The sequence below is a fragment of the Alligator mississippiensis genome, chromosome 3 (genome assembly GCF_030867095.1).
Source record: "Alligator mississippiensis isolate rAllMis1 chromosome 3, rAllMis1, whole genome shotgun sequence".
In the NCBI taxonomy this organism is placed as follows: domain Eukaryota; kingdom Metazoa; phylum Chordata; order Crocodylia; family Alligatoridae; genus Alligator; species Alligator mississippiensis.
Genome location: NC_081826.1, coordinates 44,349,252 through 44,365,925, shown reverse-complemented (window position 1 = coordinate 44,365,925; position 16,674 = coordinate 44,349,252). Strand labels below are relative to the sequence as shown.

Below are 16,674 nucleotides of genomic sequence, written 5' to 3'. Positions count from 1 at the left end.
AGGAAGTGTGCAGACCCAGATTCTAGCCCCAACCTTGCTATTGAGAGTAGGGCCAAGCAGGAGAGCCAAGTGGTGGCAAGATAGTGCAGAGGGCAGCTTACAGAGAAGCCAGCAGCAGAGCTTTGAGCCTGCTTGCAGGGGAGCAGGCTGCAGAGTGGCCAAACTGCAGTTTGGTTAGAGATCCAGTCACCAGATCCAGTGACGAGAGGTCACTGGAGGCCAGGGCAATATAAGTCTGGCTAGAAATAATAGTCCATCCCTGAACACTGAAAGGGTTCTAGAATAGGGACTAGAGAGGCACTGAAGAGGTCCCAGGAGAGTCAGCTACTGACTACAAGATCCACAGACCAAAGATAGTGCACCAGGGAGTTGGTAGGAAACAGGTGCTAGGGTTGAAGGATATCTGTGGTAGAAGTACCCAGAGGATGATGCAGCTATTTCACTAATTTGTTGGCTGTTTTGGATGAGGTATGGGAGTGGCTGAAGGAGAGTAAGGAGGCCACTTTAAGTTAAGGAGGACCCTGAGCAGTGTGCTGGTAATTATGGGATTCACTGAAGGCAGTAGCACTGAAAAGCCACTGTGAGCAAAGGGGACTAGAGACAGGGACTGGCAATGAAGGGAGACCGTTTACTGAAGATAGTAGCCCTGTGATCCCACTGTGAGCAAAGGAAGCTAGAGACAGCCTACTGGAAGGACTATTATGAGCTGCTCAAGGAACAGAGGTGAGAAACTGGACCAGACCAAGGTGGCTTGATGATGAGCAAGGCAGAGTGAAGTACCTCAAGGCTCACCCTTGTATCCTAAGGGCAGCCTTCCAAATTTATGTTAATTTTACATCAAGGCATGGCAGGAAAGGCCAAGGTGATGAATAGGATTAGTGTGGCCACCCGGGGTTGTCCCAGCTGCCTTCAGAGGCAGGTCCTTTTATACCCTGACCCAAAGGAAGTCCACACTGCAGTGAAGTAAGATTGCAAAGGACAGCTACATGGCTTAGTGACTAGCACTTAGGTGCATAGAGTAAAATAGGATTGTGCCTAAAGAGTATGGTGACAGCCTATTCAAGAGCTCAGACTCTTTTAATATGCTTCAAATTGGTCACCTAAAATTGAAGCAATTAAAATCATTAGTCAATTTTGAAAAAGTTATCTGCCTTTAATTCTAAAAATATTTCCCATGACTGGCAAACTGCAGTTGTGGTGGGAATATCTATTATGACTCCTTTAAGCTTTGCCCCCCCATAACGTGTTTGAGAATCATATTTCAGCAGGGGATGCATTAATATTTATATAAGTCCTTATGAAACTAGTAATTTTTTTACTGCTTCCCATTTGCAATAAGGGTTACAATAAGAGCAAAACCAAAAGATCATCTGTATCCAAAGCATTACAGGTGAGAATTGCAACAGTGCCCAGAACTCTCCCAACTGCTTCCACTGAAATCAATGAATAAAACAGCCTTTGGCACCTAAGGGAACTGTAACACCTAAGTTCTAGCACCTGTCTCCCAGAGTTTTCTGTAATTCATCCAATAATTCTTTAATGAAAAATCCAGAAATAGTACTGTAAGGTTCTCCCTCCCCATGGGGATTTGGCAGCAAACATCTAGTGTTTAGACCCCAGTCAGGCTTAGGTATGAGCTGGCTGTAGCATGGCTCATCCCTGTCAAGAAAAGAATGGCTCTAAGTATGCAGAGAGACGTGACTGTAGGTGCCTAGGAATTTTAAAGTAAGGTACCTATAGAGTATCATAGATTCATAGATGCTAGGGTCAGAAGGGACCTCAATAGATCATCATGTCTGACCCCCTGCCAGTGGCAGGAAAAAGTGCTGGGGTCATGTGACCCCAGCCAGGTGCTGGTCCGGTCTCTTCTTGAAGACCCCCAAGGTAGGGGAGAGCACCACCTCCCTCAGAAGCCTGTTCCAGATTCTGGCAACCCTTACTGTGAAGTTTGTTCTGCTCCCTGTCAGTTTGTGGCCATTGTTCCTGGTTTTTCCAAGGGGTGCTCTGGTAAACAGAGCATCTCCTGTTCCCTGATGCCCCCCCTCCGCCCTCCCACCTTGTGTATACTGCCACGAGATCCCCCCTCAGCCTTCTCTTGTGGAGGCTGAAATGGTCCAGGTCCCTCCACCTTTCCTCATAGGGTTTTCCCTGCAGGCATCTAACCATACAAGTGGCCCTCCTCTGGACCCTGTCAAGGTTGTCCACAACCCTCTTGACCTGCAGCACCCAGAATTGGACGCAGTACTCCAGCTGTGGCCTGACCAGTACCACATAGGTGGGAAACATCACCTCCCTAGACCTGGAAATCAGTGTCTCTTGGATTTTTGGCAGAAGCCCAAAGCAGAGTTTTTAGGCAGTTTTGGACTTAAGATACAAGTGTTTGTGGGATCTGGCTCAGGTTTAGGCATCTAAGTTTAACCCACTTCAACCTGAGTCAGGATCACCATGTACAAGAGTTCACCGCTTGTGAAGAGGATGCATGGGCAGCTAGAGGCAGAAATGTTGGTAAGGGGAGTTTGGCAGGTCTACACTAACATGTTGGTAGGCCTGTGGGAGGGAAGTGGGGGAGGGGAGGGGACACAGGGGACTGGCCAGTCCAGGGGAAGGCTTACTCAGGTGGTGGGATAAAAATCCCCTGGTCAGGATTGAGGGGATAAAAACAGCACAGCCCCAGGGCTGTTATGAGTGGCTGTGCTTTCCCAGCCCTGGAGCTGTGCTAGGAACACATGCAAGCATTCACTAAGTTGGGTTAACCTCATGCCTAGCTAAAGATAGTATTTGTTTGACACTTACACACCTGGGCATTTTGATCACCCTAACCTTGGTTATAGCAATCTAGATTTAAGACCCCCAAAATGCATGAGAAGCAAACACATGTTGATATTCACCCAAATTAGCTAGCTGGCTTAATGATTTTGCACAGGTAAATAGTATTTTTAAAAATAATTTGATCATGCACACACACACATACACACACACACACACAAAGTATTTATTGTGATTTTTTAATCACATAAGGTTAAACTATTCTGCCAGCTGTATGAGTGTGCTAGCTTTAATAAGGCAACAAAACAGTGTGCCTTTCTTGAGGAGGTACATTTCCTCAGGATTTCTAATAACATTTGGATTAGGTACCACCAATCATTAGGAATATATTTACATATTAATATTGGCACCAGCAAATAAAACACGTTCTGTACTCTAGAATGGTAAAAGTGTTAGACCCGGTAGATAATATGAGAATGCAAGAAAGTTCATGCTGGAAGTAAAGCACAAGAGGGAGGGCAATATATAGAATGGTAAGAATGGTAAATGCTTCATTATTTGCATTAATTTAAATAAAATTAGCATGTTTTAAAATAAATGAACAGACAAGTTCTTCAGCTCATTTAATGTATTGAAGAGTGATAGTATATGGCTCATAATACACAGGAGGTCAGACCTTTAACCATTATCATAATGGATTATAGTGATCTTAAAATCTATTAATTATGTGAACCATTTGACACAAACATTATTTTTAATTTCTGTCTGCAAATAATAAAGCTAGTGACAAGTCTGTGTGTGAAATTAGGAGGTAGATAACTTTTTAAATTTGTACAGAGGTATGCTTGGGTAGCCTCTCACTAGTTTTTCTAAGACCTTTGTCAGTATAGTAGTTAAGCACTAAGCAGGGTAGAGAAAGGTACTAGCATGTTTTTTTTTCATATTCTCGTAGAACTGTGATTGCTTATTCATATCACTGGTTATTCAAAGAACAGAGGAAAGACCAAGGACTAGATCAACAAAAGGCACTCCAACACTGAGCCTGTTTTTCCAACTTCGTTTATCCAATATCCACAACTATTTAGTAGCTTTATAGTAACCCCATCTCGAGTGAGAATGAAATACGTATAGCACCCTCTACAGTTAAGTAATTTTGTTCAACAGAGCGTTAAACATGTAGATCAGGAGCTTTGGGACTTTGGAGATGGACATATTTAGAAGCAAAAACACTTAAAAAAGGCTATATTTTTCAAAACTTTGCTAGGTAGTTTTTAAATGTTTCATTTCACTCTCTTTCTCTCTCTCTCTCTCTCTCTCCCTTTCTTCTTCATGCCCTTTCAGGAGCTGACCTGTATTCACTTGTACTTATGCTTTTTCACCCTTCAAGTGTTTATTTTTGAAGCAAGGTGGGACTTCTCCCACCTTTATACTAAATATTGTAGCCAGCATTTAAAGATTCAACATAACCTGATAAAACTTTATGTTGATAGTTTTAATGCTAAATATCTGTCAATCACTGCATTTAATTCTAGCATTTTAGAGATGCTGGTTCATGGTTAGTCAGTATAAAACAAAATGTAGCTAAGTTACCCTGAGTCATTACTTGACTGTTCTGAATACATTAACGAATGTCTCTATTAAAAGCTTTAAATTGGCGCTGGTATGATGGAAACTGCCAAGCCTATAGCTCTTGCCTATGACAGTATTATATGTTTCAAATTATTGTACCACTTAGTGCTTTGTTTCCTCATGTAATAGTTTTATGTTGGGAGGGTTATTTTGTTAAAGACCTTTTTACTGTAAGGGCTCAAATGAGGATTATAGTCTCTCTGGGTGAATTGATCACATGAAGAAGGGAAGCAGGTCAATTCAGCTTCCCAATTCCAGGGAAGGTGTTTTATCCTCTACATATGGTGAATGTAAATTTTATTGAAAGCCCTGACTTAACTGCAGGCTCCTGTTGAAGCTATACAAACAGTGTCATATGTGCCCTGGAAAGAGAAGCTTCATTGTTTGTCTTCTGGTAGCACTCTGTTTTCTGCAGCCTAGAAGACAATTACTTCCTTGCAAACACAGGCAGATTAAATAAGCCACATTTTGTTCTTTTTGCCATCTGCCCCTTGCTTACTTTATTTTAAGCTGCATGACTAAGCTTTACTATCTGACATGTGACGGTGGGCCATGCTGTTTTTCTCCTCAGCTCCTTGAGGCTTGTAATGAATCTGAAGAAGCAGAACTGATCTGCAAAGGAGTGAGTCAGAAAATCAGTAACTGTACAATAATTACTTGCTGTGCCAAATAGCAGGACTCAGATTCTAACACAACACAGCCTTCTTAAGAGAAGTTTTATTATGGTAGAAAAATGTACATTCTTTCCTTCCAGAAAACCTATGGACCTTATTCTGGTCTCAACAGAGTTACTGCCAGTCTCTAGGGCAAAAACAACTATTGTAGGGTGGACTTAGAAAAACAAAAATGGTGGAAAGGAGGCAGCTAAGATGGACTTCTAGCACGCAGCTCGGATCTTATGCTCATTCCCATTAACCCAACTTCCCTATCCATGAAGGATAACAGCTCATGCTGCCTCCCAGAGCAATCCAAAATCCACAGAAAACAAGAAATTCTAGTTGTAGTAAAAGCCAGGCTAAGCTTCCTGCTGGAGGCAGGACTTACTGATGGGAGACATTTATATCTTTTGACAGAAGGACTGGAACCTCTGACAAGGGAATGCAAAGAAAGCTCTTACAATGAAACTAGGACTTGCCATCTTGATGGTGAACATGACATTATTTAATTAGCCTGGTTGAACTTTGGCAGAGCCAAAAAATTTTGTGATTTTAATCCTTGAAAAAAATGGCAGGTATTCAATACGGGTTATGTTTAAACACAAAGCAAGTTACATTTTGATGGAACAGGGCAACTGAAAGGAAACTGAAGACCTAAAAATCACTTAATGGAGAGCAGTGTGGGATTTTGTATGTCTGACCAGACAGTGCTTAGAGCACCTCATCCTTGCTTCCCTTGCTGGGATATGTGGTATGCTGGGTCTTCATATATTTAAAGCTCTTTAGAAGGGGACTGTGCCTTATTCTTTGCTTTTCCAGCATGTACCATGATTGCTGACGACCTGATTTTAATTGGCACTTCTAAAATATAGGTAGATCCTTCAGGTACTTCTCTAATACAGTTATCACACTGACAGGGATTTGTTTGTTTCTGGAAATCCCAGGAAACTTTGGATACTTGCAGGGAAATATTCAGGCATGATCTCTGATATTTAGTCTGCACTGCCAGGGAGCGAGTGAATGTAACACTGATTGAGAGCCACGCACAGTTGATTGGAGATGCCTGGCTAGCAGCTGCCTGCTGTGATAGACCAGCTTATTGAACTACACAATAGAAGGAAACTCAATCTATCTCAGGGAACTGAGATTGAGAGTTCATCTTGTAGGGAAGACAAGAGGCTGAAATGTCAAGGGCAGACCCTGTGACCACTTCAGAGAGTCAATCACTTGTGGATGGCTATGGCATTGCACCCTCCCTCCTTGGCCCAGAGAGCACAAGGACAGCATAACCTCCATGAACAATCTCCAGGCCTGTTCTACCAGGATACACTTGTAGGTAAAATACTTGCCCAGATCAGACCTCTAGGCATAGTGTATGTAGGAGCACTTAATGTCAGGCACACCTGTTTTTAAAGTCAGTGTATTATAGACCAAATTGATCATTTTGTCATAGACAAACTGATCTCAGCTGAAGGGGATACAGAGGCATCTAGTTCCAGGTGACACTAGGAGACAGAATCCCTCAGCAAGCAGTTTCCCTTGAAGGAACGTGCCAGCTGCCTGAGCCTTTAGAATTGTGCCCATTCCCTATAATGTACAGTGCCTGCCTCAGCTGCAAAGGGAGATAGGGCTACTTCCTCACTTCCTCTTTACTCCTCATGACCCTCTTTGTAGAATGGAAGGTGCATACCACATGCTTCCTTGTACGTAGGTGCTATGGCTTTGACCATGGAACATTCAGGCCTTCTTTATATTGCAACCACACCATGTCTGCTAGTGGCACTCTCACACATGCCAACAAGTTCCACATGGGCTGCCTCTTGAACTGAAAGCAGTATAGCCACCTCTGCCTGGAACTGCAGATATCAATTAGCCCACCCACACACTAACTAGCTCACCTGCAGTGTCACACAGATATAGTTACACTGCTTCTGTTTCACAAGGCCACCCATACAGAGTAGTGTAGCATGTCTGAGGGCATTGGGGGGGTAGGGGGGATGAATGTGCCTCCTTGGCCTCACTGAGAGCTCCTCTGCCATGACTTGAGATGGGAAAAATGATAAGAGTTATTCCCTGATTGAGGTGAGATACTATTGACCACCCAGATAGTAGTTTAACAAGGTGTAACATTTATTGAGTGCTAGTTACAAAGTCTTCTTAACTGGCTATGCTTATTACTTGTTAGCTGGGAAGCAGTTTCTTCACTGCCCTGTCAAGCAGCACTTTTTCTCTTTAACCGGGCTGTGGTTCTGTCACCTCCTTGTCAAGCCTCTTGTGGCTTCCTCCCCCTGATTCCCTATTCCAATGTTTGTCCTCCAGGCTCCCTGGACCTGTCTTCGGCTGCCCTCATCGCCTGTGACCCCTCAGGTAGGTACCCCACTGCTCACTGGTCAGCCATTGACCCATAGTCCCTTGGGCTCACGTGCTTCTGTTCTGCTTGTCATCCACCGTGTATTTCTCTCTGTCTCAAAGTGCCCCAAGGGCAATGTTCTGTCCCTCGCCTCCTGCTTTTTAAGTGCAGCAGCCTCTTTCATTTCCCTTATCTCCACCTGGTGTGGCAATCCTCATCAGCTGGGCTTGGTCAGCTGCTGACCTTGTCCTTTTTGTGACCCTGTCCTCTTTGGCTACCTGCATCCCATAATTGTTCCCCAAGTAACAGGTTTTCTATCTTAACACCCTGTTATAGGCTTCACTGTGACACATGATAAGTGTTGTGAACAAGACATACTCCTCATATCAAGACATACTCCTCATTGTGAACACACTTCTCATGCCCTCCTCTCCCTGGACAGATACCTCAGCAGTAGTCACAGCCTTTCAGGGAAGCAAGGAGAATGGTACCTAAAGGGAAAGACGACATTGGAAGTTCTAAACCTGAGATTATCGGGGTACTTCAATAACACAGGTCCATAAATCCTACTAAATTATTTCCATTCATTCTATTCACGATCTTACATGCTTTATTTTTTCCTGATGATACTATACCCAAAGTCTGATAACCCACTTAATATTCTGGCACAAGCTTCCAGGATTTTCTGCCTTTGGAATTTGAGAGAAATTGCTTCAAATGTTTAATAGATTTGTTTAAAACAGTATTATTTTTTAAATGTCTTTTAGTGATTCACATATTACACTGTTTTCTGAGTTCAGGGTAAATAATACCAAAACAATCTCAGACATTTCAGGAGTTTAGGCATTACAAGACTATCAGGTAGATTTTAAAATCCTCTGTATTTTTATTACCTTTTAATACCATAGGATTTGTTTACATCTGACTTGTGCTACAGTGGTTGATCTGACAGTGTGTGGGATCCAAGAGCTCTGACGTTTAACATCTCTGCAAGCTAAGGTAGATAAGAGCAATCTGAGAAGGTTCTCTGTCACACAAGCAACTCAGAATAACAAAATCCAGGCAGAGCAAACACAGTTTCTGCCTTCTTTGAAGTGCTGAAGAAGTGCAGGTCAGGGCTATAAACAGAGAAGGGAGGAAGGAAAAGAACATTTCTGTCATTCCTTCAAGAGTTGTTACTGCTTGGATAAACTTGACTGACTTGAAAGGTTTGGGGATTTTTTTTGCATGGATGTATGTATTCATATTATACAGGTCTAAAACTTTCATTACTCAATAGCATTTTAGCCTTTTCCTTCAGAGGAAAATTAATACAAAAATAAAAATCTTGCAGGATTGTTTTTGGTATCAGTCAAGGTTTCATCTTGAACTCCCTTCTCAAATTCACAGTATCCTGTTTTACAAAACCATCATCACAAACTTAGTGATCACAACACAGATGGTGAAGGACTCTGTTCGAACATAGCAAACCAAAGGATCTCTTCCTTAGCATTACCTCTAAGTCCCAAGGAAGTCCCCTTTATGTGTCACTTCTATAAACTCTCGAGCTCACAAAAACATTCTTACATGCAGAATAGTACTATGAGAGACCATGTCCAGAGTATGTTCCAGTGTCTAATTAAAATGATAAGTATAGCACATCCATTTCTCACTTCTTCATCTAAAAGCCTCTCAGTAATGCACTGTAAATTCATAATGATTGGTGAAGGTATTTCCCCTTAAAACAAATGACAGCTGATCACATGCAGTCATTATATTTCATTGTTAATTATCATAATAAGAAAGATTTACATTAATGCACTTAAATTCCCTGCCAGCAATTCCAAAATCTTGAGCAGGTTTGGTCCCCAAATACAGTATACTAAGCTAATAAATGATCCATTCAATATTTCTTACATACCCTTCTAAAATGCTTAAGAAAAATAAGGTTCTTTCAATCATGCGTGGAAAGTTAACAATTCCTGGTTCTTCGGAGTCAAAAGGCCTTCCCAAGAGAACTTCTTTTTGACTCTCTCCCTGACCACAACCCTGGACTACGGTATGAAGAGGAAGCATTAATAATCTAGAGCTAAACCATTAAAAGTTGTAAAGGTGAATGCTATTGCCTTGAATCTACCCCGAAGCCACATGGATTCTCTGTGGGCTCACGGAGCACCAGTGGTAATGGCTTTATATTTTTGATAAGTGGGCTACCTCCCGCTTCTAAATTCCCTAAAGATACAACCCCACAAGGAATGCATTGCAGTTGTCTAATCTTGAAGAGATGTGGATAAACATAACATGGCTAACACATGAAACAAAAGGTCATAATCATTTTTATAAAGCAGAGAAAGAGAAATGCACTTTTCCACACAACTGCTACCTAGGCATCCAATATCAGTTTAGTGTCTAACAAGACCCCTAAGTTGTAAACCTGATTAAAAATGATGGCATTGTACTACTGATTTAAAATGTTGATTTAATTCTAGACAATTTCAGTCTTGTCTGGATACAGTCTCATTTATTTATAGCCCTCACACAAGCCCAGTTTCCTGGAGGAATTGGTTCATTTGTTCCATATAGAATCTCTTATATTGTGGACCTACAGATGGTATCTTCATTACAAAAGCAGGCATTATAACTCTATCTCTTAACTCTTAGTACTAGCTACCATGGAAGCGACATTTTTACATCAATATACCTGATGAGGACAGATTACAAAACATAAGGAACATTATCTATGACAACGACACTGATTCTTTTTCCATCAAACCCTCCTACTTTGTCCTTACACACAGCTATTTCATATATGGAGGCTCTCTATACCTGAAAATGAAAAGCACTGAGATGGGTACACACATGGCCCCCTAATACACTAATATATTTATGATTCATAGATTCATAGATTCATAGATGTCAGGGTCGGAAGGGACCTCAATAGATCATCGAGTCCGACCCCCTGCATAAGCAGGAAAGAGTGCTGGGTCTAGATGACCCCAGCTAGATACTCATCTAACCTCCTCTTGAAGACCCCCAGGGTAGGGGAGAGCACCACCTCCCTTGGGAGCCCGTTCCAGACCTTGGCCACTCGAACTGTGAAGAAGTTCTTCCTAATGTCCAATCTAAATCTGCTCTCTGCTAGCTTGTGGCCATTGTTTCTTGTAACCCCCGGGGGCGCCTTGGTGAATAAATACTCACCAATTCCCTTCTGTGCCCCCGTGATGAACTTAAAGGCAGCCACAAGGTCGCCTCTCAACCTTCTCTTGCGGAGGCTGAAAAGGTCCAGTTTCTCTAGTCTCTCCTCGTAGGGCTTGGTCTGCAGGCCCTTGACCATACGAGTTGCCCTTCTCTGGACCCTCTCCAGGTTATCCGCATCCTTCTTGAAGTGTGGTGCCCAGAATTGCACGCAGTACTCCAACTGCGGTCTGACCAGCGCCCTATAGAGGGGAAGTATCACCTCTTTGGATCTATTCATCATGCATCTGCTGATGCACGATAAAGTGCCATTGGCTTTTTTGATGGCTTCATCACACTGCTGGCTCATGTTCATCTTGGAATCCACTAGGACTCCAAGATCCCTTTCCACCTCTGTGCCACCCAGCAGGTCATTCCCTAGGCTGTAGGTGTGCTGGACATTTTTGTTTCCTAGGTGCAGCACTTTGCATTTCTCCTTGTTGAACTACATCCTGTTGTTTTCTGCCCACTTGTCCAACCTATCCAGGTCTGCCTGCAGCTGTTCCCTGCCCTCCAGCGTGTCCACTTCTCCCCATAGCTTTGTGTCATCTGCAAACTTGGACAGAGTACATTTGACTCCCTCGTCCAAGTCACTGATGAAGACATTAAAGAGTATCGGTCCAAGGACCGAGCCCTGCGGGACCCCACTGCCCACACCCTTCCAGGTCGAGACCGACCCATCCACCACAACTCTCTGGGTGCGACCCTCTAGCCAATTCGCCACCCACCGGACTGTGTAGTCATCCAAGTCACAGCCTCTTAACTTGTTCACCAGTATGGGGTGGGATACCGTATCGAAGGCCTCCCTGAAGTCTAAGTATACGACATCCACCCCTCCTCCTGTGTCCAGGCGTTTTGTAACCTGGTCATAGAAAGAGACTAGATTGGTCAGGCACGATCTGCCTGCCACAAACCCATGCTGGTTCCCCCTCAGCATAATTTGCCCTGCCGGGCTCTCACAAATGTGAGCCTTGATAATTTTTTCAAAGACTTTACCAAGGATGGAGGTGAGACTGACTGGCCTATAGTTGCCCGGGTCCTCCTTCCTCCCCTTTTTGAAAATGGGGACCACGTTAGCCCTTTTCCAGTCCTCCGGGACTTGGCCCGTGCGCCACGAGCGTTCGAATATTCCCGCCAGTGACTCTGCAACGATGTCGGCCAGTGCCTTCAGCACCCTCGGATAGAGCTGCCGACTTAAACGCATCCAGTTCCTCCAAGTGACTCTGCACCACCTCAGGAGCTACATATGGAAGTCTGGCGCCTTGCTGCTGCCTCTCTACAACCCCAGTGAGAGACTTGTCGTGCCCCTCGCTTAGGAACACTGAGGCAAAGAACTCGTTGAGGAGTTCAGCCTTGTCCCCCCTGTCTGTCACCAATTGTTTCTGCAAAATGATAGATTTTGAAATCTGCTTTCTCCACAGCTATCCTCTCATTCCCCTGGTACAGCTAAGATTCAGCAATGACATTTGTCATTATGTGGACACAAGGAAAAGAATCTCTAAAGTACTTCCACCAGGAATTACTCTAACTTCCACCTCTCCACCAAATTTACTCTTGAATTCCCTACCCAGCAAATTCATGTCTTGGATACCACTGTGAAACTTTGCAAAGGGCACGTCATTACTAAATTATACCAGAAACGTCCAACCTTCAGATACCTGCACTTAAAATACACACCCAAAATCATAGCCATTCAAATCAGCAGAGGCAGGCTCAGAGTCCATTCTAATCAGCTACCATACCAATCCCATGACAAGGACAACAGAATCCTTCCACTCATCACAGCCCCCAACTCAAACACCGCAGACACATCATTAATGACCTGCAACCCCTGCTTGGTAATGAGGATCATCTCAAGCTAGCTTTGGGGGAGAGGCCTGTCCTGGCTTACAGTACCCCCTCCCCTCCTAGTTTCAAACAATGAATCTCCAGCAACAGATTACCAGCTCCAATTCATACCAAGCCACAATGCCTTGCTATGGACCCAGATGCCAAAAGTGCCCCCTCATCAATACTGACTATATTATCATTGGACTGAGCAATACAAATGATAACATCTGGGGTTCATTCACTTGCCCCTCCACCATCATCATATATACGATCACTTGCTTACTGTGCCCCTCTGCTGTCTATATTGGCCAGAAAGGACAGTCACTACATAAAAAAATGAATAAATGCAGATCTAACCTCAGTTCCAAAATCAGACACAAACCCTTGGTGGTACGCGTTAACCTTTCTGGACACTCCATCATTGACCTCCAAGTAGCTTTCTTAAAATAAACAAACAAACAAAAACCCTTTAAAAAAAACAACTTGAACAGGAAACTGTGGAACAAGAAATCATCTGCACATTGTGGCATGCTTGCCAAAAAGTTTAGCTCCCCACAGCACTCGGTCAGTGGTTTCAACCTGTGGTCTGCAGACCCCTCGGGGTCCAAAGATTATGTCTGAGGGGTCCACGAAACATGACTATGATCAATCAAAAGCATATGAATACCCTCACTTACAATTCAAAGGGGTCTGCATTTCCACTCAATTTTTTTTTTTAAGTTTGAAAACCATTGCACTACATCATCAACAGAGTAGTCCATTAGTAATAAAGTACTCACCCTCAGGGATTTACAGCCTATCAGTTTTCCTTGGTTATTTATGGCTTGATTGAATTCTACCCAGAAAGCCAAAATATACTTGGAAACATAGGGCACCTATACACGTGCAGCAAGGCGCACTGTAATCAAGTCTGCTGGAGTGTGATAATTACCATGCTCCAACAGACTCCAGCATCTCATGTATCAGCATCTCCATTCTGAAAAATGGTGGCAGGGGGATGAACTTTAGTTAAAGTGCCCACACTGCCATTTTTCAGCACAGGGATGCTGATACACGTGATGCTTTGGGCACTTTAGTTAAAATGGCTTTTGGAGCCACTCTAATTAAAGTACCCCCCCACCCCCAAACACATATATAAATGCCCATAGGAACTGCATATTTTTCCCAGTACACTAGGTACATAGCAAAACAAGTTAGGTATGTAATAACACTGTTTCCTTATGCTACCATAGTATGTGAAAACAGCTAACACTACCAGAATTCAAGGAATTAGTGGCATGAATTTGACTTGGTCAAACAACTGTTTTCATCACAAAATGACTATCCCTGGTATTGTAACATTTGGTCGTTTAGTCATTTCAAATTAGCTGGGGTTGAAATAAAATTTTCCATTTAATTCCCTCTTGCATTCTTTTCCTTAATAAACTTTTTTTATCAGTTCGCAGAAACTTAACAAATTATGCAGATCTGGACTTAACAGTCCACTTCTAAATAAAACATCTTAAAATTGACATTCCTTTTCACAGATCCAGTTATCTTGAAATGTTTCTTTACATTTTATTATCCAACAAGTAGTTTGTTGCCTTGAAACAAAGTCTTTGTAGCATGGTCCAAAGCTTCTTCATGTGACAAAGTGTCAGGCATCAAATTGCTCTATACATGCTTGTGGTGGCTGAGGCCACTCACGGAAGCCGGGCACTCCTGTGCGATGCTCTGCTCCCAGGGGCATGAGCACAGGGCCCTGGGAGCGATGGAAGATTCACTCAGAAAACTGCAGGAGCCAGAGCAGGAGCAGAGCATGACGACACAGCGCTGCCTCTTGAAGACCCTCTCAATCAAGTTCAGTGATGGCAGGCTGATGATGTCAGCTGCCAGTGCTGATGTGGGAGATTTAAAATGCCAGGCAAATGCTGAGCCAGGGACAGAGGGAGGAGACTGGCTACCGGGCTATTCGAGCCCAGGAGCAGGGCAGTCCCTGAAAGCACAGGTGGAGGGGTGAGCTTGGGAGTGCTGAGACCCGCTGGAGCTGAAACAGGACCAGCATCAGGAAGCCAGGAGAGCCCCAACAGATAGGTGACTCCAGGCACCTGAAAACAGGACAAAACAGTTCTTTTAAAATGATGGGATGCTCAGCACTGGTGTTAAAAACAGGACTCTTTAGATGAAAATGGGACATATGGTCACCCTAATGTTGCCTCCAAGGTGACAAAAGATCAACAGGAGTAAAAAATAAGCATTAGCAGTTTTTTTTCCTAGTAGGCATGTGTTTCTTTAATCATTTCCTCCAATTTCTCCATATTAAGGATGTTCACTTCGGTAGGAATTTTCACCAAAAAAAATTATTAACTTAAATTTTGACTTATTTCTAATGTGGATTTGGTCCAACTATTTTGCAAAATGAAACTTTGTCTTACTCAATAAAAACAGCTTTTGGAATTATGGGCAACTTACAGAGGTGTATTGCATTTCAGTTTCTGTGGGTAAATATGGACAGTGTAGAACTGCTTTCATGCTGCTATTATACATACCTGAGTAAAGCCGTGCTCTTATCTGGTAAAATCTCATGTTCTGTTATCCACAGTCTGAATCACTTAACAAACAGCAATGAGCAGAAACCTATAGCAATACAGTTAGTAAACTTCACATTATGATCCCAAATGGTAATTCCCATAGACAAGGATGTAAATGTACCATTTTATTTAATGAATAAGAAACATGGTAATCTCAAAACAAAACCAACAACAAATCCAAAGGAAGTAAACCAAAATATATGCTAGTATTAACTGACCAGCAGATTGAGCGGAAGATAAACTAAACTAATGGCAAGTTTTGGTAATGGTAGATTAAGATACAGTGGCCAGATGTAATTAAGGGCATAGGAAGAATTTAGGTGCCTAAATTACGACAAGTGACTAAGTGATCCTATGCAATCACCACAAAGCTGGTTAGACAGCTAGATTCAGTTTGGCCTGAAAAGATCCCCAGGCACCTAGACTTAGGCTACTCTGCACACTCAGAAATGATCTAGACCAGCCACTTAAATCCTGCATAAATTCTTTTGCAATCTAAATCAGTGCTGGGAGGTACCTAAATGTTACTGAAGTCCCTGATGGCAGGCAAGGTTCTTCGGGTAAATCCTGTATCTTTTATTAGACCAACTCAAAAGAGAATGCCACTCATTCAGGTACAGCATTTCCATAGCTCAATGCAATATGACATTTCCTATATTGCCTATTTTTCCTATAAGAACCTAGTAGTAAAAAACAAGAAGATCACTGACCCTCTTCACTCTCAGGGGACCCAAACCCACATTTCAAGAAGGTGTCCTATTCACCAGTTGATAGACAAATATAGATGGGGACCATTCCATACCTCCTGTTAAAACTGGCCCTTCAAGCAGACAAGAGTTCATGAAAAAAGTAGAAGAAGAGCATGCAAGAGAGGGGGGGGGTGTCACAAACCCAGAGAGGCAGGGCTAGTATGGGGGTTCCTAGGGGGTTCTGCATGTATATTTCCCTAAATTAGTATTTACTAATGCAATGTTTAGTCTCTATTTGTAGCTAATGTTAAGCTGTGTCCTGTTTTATCATATATATGTTTGCATGAATGTATTTAATGTCAGAGCCAGTCTTAGGGATGAGTGGCATGGGCAACCACCCAGGGGACTCTGGTCAGAGGTGTGTCCCCCCCCACCCCAGCAGTCCCCAACCCTTGCAGTCAGCAGTACTGCTGCAATCAGAGGCAGATGGGCAGGGGTTCAGGGTATAGTCCAGCACGGTATAGTCCAGCAGGGAGGGGGAGCCACCTGCACTGCCCAGGCTGTCCCCCCCACCACCCTGCCTTCAGTCACTGCTCAGGAGGAGCCAGGCAGTGCCGGCGGATCCATCACCCAGCCAGACTGCGCCCCTTTCCCCTGCCCACCTGCCTCTGCCTGCAGCAGCACTGCTGATTTATGGAGGGGCACCGGGGGAGGGGAAGAGCTGGGCGGGGAGGAGGGGACCCACAATACAAGTTCACCCAGGGCACCATTGTCCCTAAGGCTGGCTCTGTTTGGTGTGAATGTATATTTATAATATGACTAAAAATAATTAATCAGTGAAATAATGCTAGTTCAGACCAGTTGCACTTTAGAGGAGCAAGGCCTAGCAGGAAAGAAGGAAAGCTCTTAGAATTTGCATTTGAAATGGCTGTGCATTCAGGTCAGCTGAGGAGGTGTCAGAGGTGCATGAG

General features: G+C 43.4%; 1 protein-coding gene across 8 annotated transcripts in view; it reads right to left on the bottom strand.

The window, feature by feature from the left end:
* The window catches only part of LOC109285183 (uncharacterized), a 295,380-nt gene that overhangs the window by 182,414 nt on the left and 96,292 nt on the right, over positions 1-16,674 (bottom strand). Inside the window, exon 2 of one of the 8 annotated variants that reach the window (XM_059723888.1) lies at positions 14,973-15,060. The exons of the other annotated variants lie outside the window; for them this stretch is intronic. The gene's annotated coding sequence lies outside the window, so the exon portion shown is untranslated. The remainder of the gene's footprint in view (positions 1-14,972; positions 15,061-16,674) is intronic. 8 annotated transcript variants of the gene reach the window in all.